The sequence below is a fragment of the Nothobranchius furzeri genome, chromosome 7 (genome assembly GCF_043380555.1).
Source record: "Nothobranchius furzeri strain GRZ-AD chromosome 7, NfurGRZ-RIMD1, whole genome shotgun sequence".
NCBI lineage: Eukaryota > Metazoa > Chordata > Actinopteri > Cyprinodontiformes > Nothobranchiidae > Nothobranchius > Nothobranchius furzeri.
Genome location: NC_091747.1, coordinates 26,560,992 through 26,572,539, shown reverse-complemented (window position 1 = coordinate 26,572,539; position 11,548 = coordinate 26,560,992).

The window sequence follows — 11,548 nt, the reverse complement described above, 5'->3', positions numbered from 1 at the left end:
ATGTGCCTTACTGAGACTTGGCACAGACCAGACTCTTACATTGTATTAAATGAGGCCTGTCCTCAGGGGTACATTTACCTGGAGAGGGCTAGATGTATTGGACATGGGGGAGGTCTGGCAGTTATTTACCGTTCTGACCTACAACTGTCCCCTCTTCCCCTGCCCAAAATGTCCACATTTGAATGTCTTTCATTTAAGTTCATGTCACATAAACCCATGACATTTTTACTCATATACCGCCCACCTAAAATAAATTCTGGTTTTATGACAGAAACACAAGACCTGCTGACAACAATGGGTGCAACGTCATCTAATATAGTTGTACTTGGAGATTTTAACATTCATGTTGACTCTCCTTCAAGTCCGATGGCTGTAAAATTTTTGGAGCTCCTTGACTGTGTGAACATGAAACAGCATGTTGATAGGCCTACTCATACCAGGGGGCATATACTCGACCTGGTTATCTCTGACCGTGCCCCTATTAACAATCTCCAATTTCACGATCTGGGTGTGTCCGACCACAAGGCTATTGTCTTGGACCTGACTGTACCAAACATCTACTCTAAACCAAAGCGCCAAATTAGTTTCAGAAACTTGAGAAATATAGACTCAGCTTCACTAAAATCTTGCATCCAAAAGCTTTCTACTGTTACATGTTTTCCATCAGTTACGGATTCTGTGGATTATTATAATAATGGTCTTCGTGACATCCTTGAATCCCATGCACCACTTAAATCTAGAACAGTTTCTTTTTCCAGATCAGCCCCATGGTTTACGGATGAGCTCCGCAGACTGAAGACAGCTGGTTGTGCCCTTGGGAGGAAATATATTTCTACAGGTCTTGCTGTACATAAGCAAGCCCATCGGGATCATCAAAAAAATTATTCCAAAGCTCTGGCCATGGCTAGATCAAAGTTCTACTCCAACAAAATATGTAATAATTCTAAAAATTCAAAATTGTTGTTTTCCACAATCAGCAACTGACTAGAACCTCAATCTCCAATAAGCAGTGTAAATACAGTGGAGCAATGTAATAAGTTTATAACATTTTTTTCTGGCAAAGTAGCGTCCATAAGATCTGCCATTTGTACAAATTCACCCACTCCAGTTCAAATTGAATTCTCAGACTTGGCCAGACAACTCAGTAATTTCACATATACCACACAGAGAGAAGTGGAGGGAATTATACAACGGAAGAATTCCTAAACATGCTCCCTAGATCCTCTCCCAACATCTAACGAAAATAAACCTTTCCACCATCTGTCCAATCATCACTGCAATAATAATAATTCATTAAAATCAGGCATTGTTCCAGCTGCCCTTAAAACTGCTCTCATTCGTCCTCATCTAAAAAAAAATCATCGCTAGACAAAGATGATTTGGCTGACTACAGACCATTTTCAAACCAACCATTTCTTTCAAAAATTCTGGAAAAGGTGATTGCATCTCAGCTTCATGAACATCTACAGAGACATCAGGTGTACGAAACCTTCCAATCTGGATTTCGCTCTGCACACAGTACGGAGACAGCACTGGTCAGAGTCATTGATGATTTACTCTGTCTCACTCCTTGTTCTTTTAGACCTTACTGCCGCCTTCGACACTGTGGACCATGATATTCTTCTCCATCGGCTTCAGACCAAAGCTGGACTGACTGGAACAGTTTTCCAGTGGTTCCAGTCGTATCTCACTGGGAGAACTGATTATGTGGCTTTGGTGGGAGACACGATCATCACCCCACAACATTACTTGTGGGGTCCCCCAGGGATCCGTTCTTGGCCCAATTCTCTTTATTATATATATGCTCCCACTTGGGGATATTTTTAGAAATTTTGGGATATCCTTCCATTCTTACGCTGATGATACACAGCTTTATCTCAAAATTGATTCAGTTTCCTCATCATCTACACTTTCTGCTCTTAGTGCATGCCTGGATGCGACAAAGGAATGGATGTCTGAAATTTTTCTCCAGCTAAACAGCAGCAAAACAGAGGTACTGCTCATTGGTACTCCTCATCAGGTAAAATCTTCTAACCTAAAAAATATTACCATATTAGGTAGTAACATAACATTTTCTACATTTACCACTAATCTCGGAATCAAACTGGACCACCATTTATCACTTGAAAATGATGTCCATCACCTTTCTAAAGTATCATTTTTCCATCTTAAAAACATAGCAAGACTTCGCCCATTTCGTACCCAATCAGATGCTGAGAAGTTGATCCATGCCTTTGTTTCGTCTAGGCTAGACTACTGCAATTCTTTACTTACTGGAATTTCCAGTGGATGCCTACAGAAACTTCAGCACATCCAGAACACAAGCAGCAATATAAAGATAAAATGGAAACCTCTATTGATGGTTCTAATTCGAAGTATCTTTGGGACAGGATGAAAACCATGACTGGCTATGGGGGTAAGACAGGTTTACACAGCACCGGGATGGATGTGAATGAGATGAACCAGTTTTTTGCCAGTTTTGATGATCGTGATTTTACACATGAACATGACAAACTTAAATCGGCACTTGCCACGGATCAGGTTGAGAATGCATGCTCAGAGATTAGCTTTAGTGTTGAGGATGTCCAGCAGCAGTTTAGTCATCTTAAGCCTAACAAGGCAGCAGGCCCTGATGGTGTCCATCCACGCACCCTTAAAGTTTGTGCAGAGCAGCTTGCAGCTGTCTTCCACTACATTTTCATGTTGTCCTTGTCTGCTGCCAAAATACCTGTAATGTGGAAAACCTCTTGTCTTGTGCCGATCCCTAAGAAAACAGGTGTCAGCGGTACGTTGTCCAGTCTTAGGCCTATTGCGTTGACATCACATTTAATGAAATGTTTTGAGAGAGTTGTCCTTAAATGCCTAAGAGAACAAGTTGTTTCCTTCCAAGACCCCTTGCAATTTGCATATAGGAAGGGTGTGAGTGTGGATGATGCCCTTCTGTATCTGCTGGACATTATTTATAAACACCTTGAAAAAGCCAGCAGTTCAGCGCGACTTATGTTCTTTGATTTTTCTAGTGCTTTTAATACCATCCAGCCCAATATTATAGGAAATAAGTTATTGGATTTTAAGCTTTACAATTCCACCACTGCCTGGATTAAGACTATCTCTTAAACAGGCCTCAGTTTGTGAGGGTTGGGGGTAAGTGCTTGGACTTGAGTTTTACGAACTCTGGTGCACCACAGGGGACAGTTTTAGCTCCTTTTTTATTTACACTGTACACAGCTGACTATAGGCACAGTTTACCATCTTGTCACTTACAGAAGTTCTCTGATGACACTGCCCTACTGGGCCTGATCTCCCGGGGTGACGACCTGGCTTACAGGGAGGAAGTTAACTCCTTTGTTGGATGGTGTGATGTAAATTTTCTACAGCTCAATGTTGGCAAAACACAAGAGCTGGTTATTGATTTTAGAAAGAAAAAACAAACATTCTCTCCAGTGGTCATCAAAGGCCAACCTGTAGAAACTGTGGAGACATAAATATCTCGGGGTGTACCTCGACGATAAGTTAAACTGGAAAAGGAACAGTGATGCTGTTGTTAAAAAGGCCCAGTTCAGATTGTTTTTTCTTAGGAAGCTAAGATCCTTTGATATAAGTAGGAGGCTCTTGAATGTGTTTTATCAGGGGATTATGGCCAGTGTGTTGTTTTATGCTGTGTTGTGTTGGGGCAGGAGCCTCACTGCTGAGGACAAAAACAGGATCAACAAACTGATCAAGAAATCTGGCTCAGTGGTTGGGCAACGCTTGGACTCATTTGACATGATCATCGACAAAAGGATGAAGAGTAAACTTAAGACAGTTATGACTCTGGAGGATCACCCCCTTCACCAGATTTTTAAGGATCTCGGGAGCTCTTTCAGTGGGCGAATGTTAATGCCCCGGTGCTCCACTGAACGTTTTAGGAACTCTTTTATTCCAGCTGCAGTGCGTTTTTACAATGAGCATTTCGTATGATTGTATATTTGATATTTTTATCATGATTGTGGCTTATAGCAGTGACCAGTGAATGTTTTATTGTGTGGATGTGCATGTTGTGTTTACTTGTCCAAGGCAATTCAATTTCCCCCTTGGGGATTAATAAAGACAACCTTAACCTTAACCTTAACTGTGCTACCAGAATTGTGACAAGGTGTCACAAATATGACCACATTACACCTGTACTGAAGTCTCTTCATAGGTTACCAATCCCCTATAGAATTAAATACAAACTAGGTCTCCTTTCCCATCAGTGTATCCACGGAAATGCTCCTATTTATCTTAAAGAGCTCCTTACTATCCACATCACCTCAAGAAACCTTCGCTCTAGAAACTCTCAATTCCTGCAACAGCCCAGAACAAAACTTCATACCATGGGAGATCGAGCTTTTCAAGCAGCAGCCCCACGCCTGTGGAACACACTCCCTGAAACATTGAGAGCACCTCAGAGTGTTGAATTAAAAAAAAAAACATCTGAAGACATTTTTTATTTACACAGGCTTTTCCAAACTGATTGGTATTGCTGTTGTTTTACCAAGTGTTAACTTAGCATTGTATGGGTTTATTAATTTTTTATTTGTTGTTATTCATTGTTTTTAATTATTCCTTACATTGTTTCTGATTTCCTTTGAGATTTAATTGAAATGTAAACTGCATTACAAATAAAATCTATTATTATTATTATTAATTGTGTTGTTATATTTGGTTATGGTGTGTGTATAATTGTTATTTGTGGGTAGTATTTGATTAGCGTGTGTACACATGTGTATAATCGTTATTTGTGGTGTATAATTTGGTTAGGGTGTGTGTATGTGTGTATAATCATTATTCTTGGTGTAGTATTTGGTTAGGGTGTATGTATACGTGTGTATAATCAGTATTTGTGGTGTAGTATTGGCTTAGGGTGTACTTATACATTTGTATAATTATTATTTGTGGTGTATTATTTGGTTAGGATGTGTGTACATGTGTATAATTGTTATTTGTGTTGTAGAATTTGGTTAGGGTGTGTGTATACGTGTGCATAATCGTCATTTGTGGTGTAGTATTTGGTTAGGGTATGTGTATACGTGTGTATAATCGTTTTTTGTGATGTAGTATTTGGTTGGGTGTGAGTATACGTGTGTATAACCGTTATTTGTGGTGTAGTATTTGGTTAGGATGTGTGTATATGTGTGTGTATAATCGTTATTTGTTGTGTAGTATTTGGTTAGGGTGTGTGTACATGTGTATAATCGTTATTTGTGGTTTAGTATTTGGTTCGGGTGTGTGTATACATGTGCATAATCGTTTATTGTGGTGTAATATTTGTTTAGGGTGTGTGTATACGTGTGTAGAATCATTATCAGTGGTGGAGTATTTTGTTAGGGTGTGTGTAGATGTGTATATTCGTTATTTGTGGTGTAATATTTGTTTAGGGTGTACTTATAAGTGTGTATAATCATTATTTGTGGAGTAGAATTTGGTTAGGGAGTGTGTACACATTATTTTAATCATTATTTGTGGTGTAGTATTTGGTTAGGGTGTGTGTATACATGTGCATAATCATTATTTGTGGTGTAGTATTTGGTTAGGATGTGTGTATACGTGTGTATAATCGTTATTTGTGGTGTAGTATTTGGTTAGGGTGTGTGTACACATTTGTTTAATCATTATTTGTGGTGTAGTATTTGCTTAGGGTGTGTGTATACGTGTGCATAATCGTTATTTGTGGTGTAGTATTTGGTTAGGATGTGTGTATACGTGTGTAGAATCGTTATCAGTGATGGAGTATTTGGTTAGGGTGCGTGTAGATGTGTACATTCGTTATTTGTTGTGTAATATTTGTTTAGGGTGTACTTATATGTGTGTATATTCATTATTTGTGGTGTAGTATTTGGTTAGGGTGTGTGTATACGTGTATATAATCGTTTTTCGTGGGGGAGTATTTGGTTAGGATGTGTGTATACATGTGCATAATCTTTATTTGTGGTGTAGTATTTGGTTAGGATGTATGTATTTGCGTGTATATTCGTTATTTGTGGTGTAGTATTTGGTTAGGGTGTGTGTACATGTGTATAATCGTTATTTGTGGTTTAGTATTTGGTTTGGGTGTGTGTATACGTGTGCATAATCGTTTATTGTGGTGTAGTATTTGGTTAGGGTGTGTGTATACGTGTGTAGAATCGTTATCAGTGGTGGAGTATTTGGTTAGGGTGTGTGTAGATGTGTATATTCGTTATTTGTGGTGTAATATTTGTTTAGGGTGTAATTATAAGTGTGCATAATCATTATTTGTGGTGTAGAATTTGGTTAGGGAGTGTGTATACGTGTGTATATTCATTATTTGTGGTGCAGTATTTGGTTAGGGTGTGTCTATACGTGTGTATAATCGTTATTCATGGGGGAGTATTTGGTTATGATGTGCGTATACATGTGCATAATCATTATTTGTGGTGTAGTATTTGGTTAGGATGTGTGTATACGTGTGTATATTCATTATTTGTGGTGTAGTATTTGGTTAGGGTGTGAGTATACGTGTGTATAATCATTTTTCGTGGGGGAGTATTTGGTTAGGATGTGTGTATACATGTGCATAATCATTATTTGTGGTGTTGGTTAGGATGTGTGTATTCATGTGTATATTCGTTATTTGTGGTGTAGTATTTGTTTAGGGTGTGTGTATACATGTGTATAATCATTGTTTGTGGTGTAGTATTTGGTTAGGGTGTGTGTACACATTTGTTTAATCGTTATTTGTGGTGTAGTACTTGGTTAGGATGTGTGTATACGTGTGTAGAATCGTCATCAGTGGTGGAGTATTTGGTTAGGGTGTGTAGATGTGTATATTCGTTATTTGTGGTGTAATATTTGGTTAGGGTGTACTTATATGTGTGTATAATCGTTATTTGTGGTGTAGAATTTGGTTAGGGAGTGTGTAAACGTGTGTATATTCAATATTTGTGGTGTAGTATTTGGTTAGCGTGTGTGTACATGTCGTTATTTGTGGTAGGGGTGTGCAATATAAACAATATAAGGTAGAAACTATATAAAAATGGGTAACAATAGAGTTTTTGGTTGTATCGCAATACCGCGATATCACTATAATACATGACGTCACTAAGATGTGCACCCTGCTGACATTGGGGCAACAGAATGGCGGTGACTGCAAGCATGGAGTGGGCGGAGGAGGAGGCCTATATGCCTCAAGTGGCATATATTTGCCACATGAGGATATTTAAAAGCATGTCATTTTGACATATATAAACAGAGGAAAAAATATATCGCAATATATATCGTTACCGCACATGCTTCAGATTATATCGCAATGTAGATTTGCGGCCATATCTCCCAGCCCTAATTTGTGGTGTAGTATTTGGTTAGGGTGTGTGTATACGTGTGTATAATCGTTATTTGTGGTGTATTATTTGGTTAGTGTGTACTTATACGTGTGTATAATCATTATTTGTGGTGTAGTATTTAGTTAGGGTGTGTGTATACGTGTGTATAATCGTTTTTTTGTTGTTGTAGTATTTGGTTTGGGTGTACTTATACAGTGTATAATCGTTTTTTTGTGGTGTAGTATTTGGTTATGGTATGTGTATAATCGTTATTTCTGGGTAGTATTTGGTGTGAGTATACGTGTGTAGAATCGTTATCAGTGGTGAAGTATTTGGTTAGGGTGTGTGTAAATGTGTATATTCGTTATTTGTGGTGTTGTATTTTGTTAGGGTGTACTTATATGTGTGTATAATCGTTTATTTGTGGTGTAGTATTTGGTCATGGTATGTGTATAATCGTTATTTCTGGGTAGTAGTTGGTGTGAGTATACGTGTGTAGAATCGTTATTTGTGGTGGAGTATTTGGTTAGGGTGTGTGTAGATGTGTATATTCATTATTTGTGGTGTTGTATTTTGTTAGGGTGTACTTATATGTGTGTATAATCATTATTTGTGGTGTATAATTTGGTTTGGGAGTGTGTATACGTGTGTATATTCGTTATTTGTGGTGTAGTATTTGGTTAGGGTGTGTGTACATGTGTATAATCGTTATTTGTGGTGCAGTATTTGGTTAGGGTGTACTTATAGGTGTGTCTAATCGTTATTTGTGGTGTAGTATTTGGTTGGGGTGTACTTATACGTGTGTATAATCGTTGTTTGTGGTGCAGTATTTGGTTAGGGTGTGTGTATGCATAATCGTTATTTGTGGTGTAGTATTTGGTTAGGATGTGTGTTTACATGTGTAGAATCGTTGTTTGTGGTGTGGTAGTTGGTTAGCCCTTACGAAAAAGAAGTATACTTTAAGTATCTAATTTCAAGTATACTTAAGAGTACAGAATTTTATTTGCATACTTGTTCTTAAAGTTTACTTAGAAGTATATTCCTTGGGACTAAATTGGGCCACTAAAAGTATACTTGAAGTATACTACAAGTATACATCAAAGTAATAATTTAAGTTTATTTGTAGTGTACTTCTGATATAATTGTGTATACTTTTCTCTTTGAAAGTATACTTTAAGTAACATCACAAGTGTACTTGGAGTGTACTTCTTATATAATTAAGTATACTTTTGTCCTTGAAAGTATACTTAAACTAACAATATAAGTTCACTTTTCATACAATTGAGTATACTTTTCTTCTTGAATGTATACTTAAAATATACTTTAAGTAACAATATAAGTTTACTTATAGAGTACTTCAGATATAATTGAGTATACTTTTCTCCTTGAAAGTATACTTATAAGTTTACTTGTAGTGTACTTCTGATATAATTGAGTATACTTTTCTCCTTGGAAGTATACTTAAAAGTAACAATATAAGTTTACTTGTAGTGTACTCCTGATATAATTGAGTATACTTTTCTCATTGAAAGTATACTTAAAAGTAACAGTATAAGTTTACTTCTAATAAAATTGAGTAAACTTTTGCCCTTGAAAGTATACTTAAAAATAAACTTTAAGTAACATTATAAGTTTACTTGTAGTGTACTTCTGAAATAATTGAGTATACTTTTCTCTTTGAATGTATACTTAAAATTATACTTAAAGTAATAATATATGTTTACTTGTAGTGTACTTCTTATATAATTGAGTATACTTACAGTTTTGAAAGTACACTTTACAGTAAACTTGACGTAATATTCTTTTAGTACATTTAAGTATCTCTATTTTTTCTATAAACACATACTGCAAGTAACAGTTAACATCTGCTATTTGCTTACAACCAATACATTTAGTTTCCACTATTTACTGATACTTCGTCTTTATGCAGAGAAAAAAAAAGTAAATAAAATAGCTAAGTCATTTTGTTTAAATGTATTAAACAGAGAGAATTAGAACAGAACAAAAACAGACCTGTTTACCAGGATTAATCAAAGTTGAGAACGCAAACTGTTCTGAACATGTTTAAGGCGTTAATTCTGTCCATTTTGAAAGACTTTTTAAAAATGCCTTTAAAAAAATCAGTCCATTTTATGATCCACTTGCTTGGCTGTTGATGCCTTTTTGAAGTTTTCATTGTTGCATTTCTTTTGTATTATTTTTCTTACATCTTGAACGCGCAGAGATGGAAACTTCAACTGAGCATGCCTTGTGAACACACAAAGCAAAACAATGAACACTTGAACTGTTAGGTGAACTCGTGACACCACAAAATCTTTACAGTTCAATACTGCTGTGAGTCATTTTGTGAACATCAGATTAAGCATGCTTTTAGAATGTGATCGACCACAACTGAGACATTTTTTGTGATTATATTATAAATAATTAATAACAATATGCTCTAACTGTACACCTATGATAAAAAATTATTGATTTGCAAATATGCAGTGCAGGATGAGTAAGACCACTGGCAGGATCAGAAAAACTTTGGTCAAGGTATCTTGACCAGTGCTTTTCAAACTTTTGCCATTAAGTACCAACACAAAATATTTAAGTACCACCAGGCCTAAATGTTGCTAAAGCCAGATTTAGCTTGGTCTTTAACAGATGAAAAGTAGACTAAATTATGTGAAAACTGGTTGTAAACAAGAGACGCTGACGTTGTACCTCTGCCAAATCCATATGAACGGGACTGATTGTCTTTAATAAACGTTCCCATTTTAAGAATGACAATGGAATTCCTGATAGTTTTTTTTCCCTCCTATTTCAGTTGTTATAAAATATGTGCTTTTCTTTACCATTTAAGGATTGGATGTTGTTTAAAATAAACAGAAAATAGTTATGACACTATAGACTAACAGAAACATCAGGTTCACTTAGGCTATAATATTAAGCCACATGCCGACCTTTTGTCCAAAATTTAAGATCGAATAAATAATATTTGAACCGTCTTACAGTAGAAAGCAATCCAGCAAATGTGACAATATATAAAATGGGCTACAGTCAAAACAGTACAACTACAAATGGTTTTTATACCATGTCAAATTTGGACTTTTCAGGAGATATTGTCCAGTGCAAGCATTATCTACATGTAAACTTTAGTCCAAGTATATATATTAGTTTAATATGCAAGTAGAATAGTAGATTTATAAGTATACTTAAAATGTACTTGAAGTATATTTCTGATATGTACAATCTAAATGTTAGTAAACTTTACAAGTATATATTTAAGTATACTTATACATTACTTGGTGAAATATATTTCTGATAAAGTACAAGTATAGTCTAAAGTAAACTTTAATGTAAGCATGTATTAAAGTATACTTAGTAGTATTTTAAAATGTACTCAGATAACTATACTTCTGATAAGTACATTGAAAGTAAACTTGAAGTATACTGTATTCATTTTTAGTATACTTCAAGTATACTGTACTTCTTTTTGGTAAGGGAGGGTGTACTTATACAATCGTTATTTGTGGTGTAGTAGTTGTATCTTGGGATTTTTCCGTATGCAGGAATGACTGATGACTGAACACAAACAAATACATCACAGCCTCCTGTCTGACCCAGGACCCGTGAGAGGTTGCCGGTTGGATTCCGAGTCTGTTAGAACCCTGAAGGTGTGAAATGTCTTCATTATTTAAAGCTAAGGTAAACATCTTAGTGAGGTTCTGTTCGGTTCGGTACCGTTAAACTTCGATGATCTGGGGTTTTTAAAGAGTGAGAACCGAACCCGGTTCCGCCCGCTAGTGGGCGCTCTTGGCTTTCTAATGAATCGGTGCCCGTACATCAGCAGCTCCGGGTCTCCTACGGTTCTGTGAGATGCAGATTCGGACCCTCCGGTTCTGTTTTAGGAGCCGGTTCCGGTCCGGTCGCTGCACCGGGATTTTCCGGTCCTCTCAGGTGTTCTATAGTCAACCATAAGCCGGTACCGCGTCTCTTAGCCCGCCGAACCGGTCCGTCGGATTTGATTGACAAAAGAGCTTCTATTAACTTCCCGCTGAGCGACCAATCAGCGGCGGCGGTGGGCGGGGCCTGCGCAGAACCAGCTCCAGCACATATTCCCAGTCTGCGTCCGTCGCAGTTACTTTCCAGCCCGGTTGAGGAGCAGCCGTTCATCCTCCTGTCGGTGTGCCGGTCTCTGCGTGCTGGGACCGAGCTGCGGGACCGAACCTGGAGTTTCTGGACCGGAGCCCATTAGTATGAGA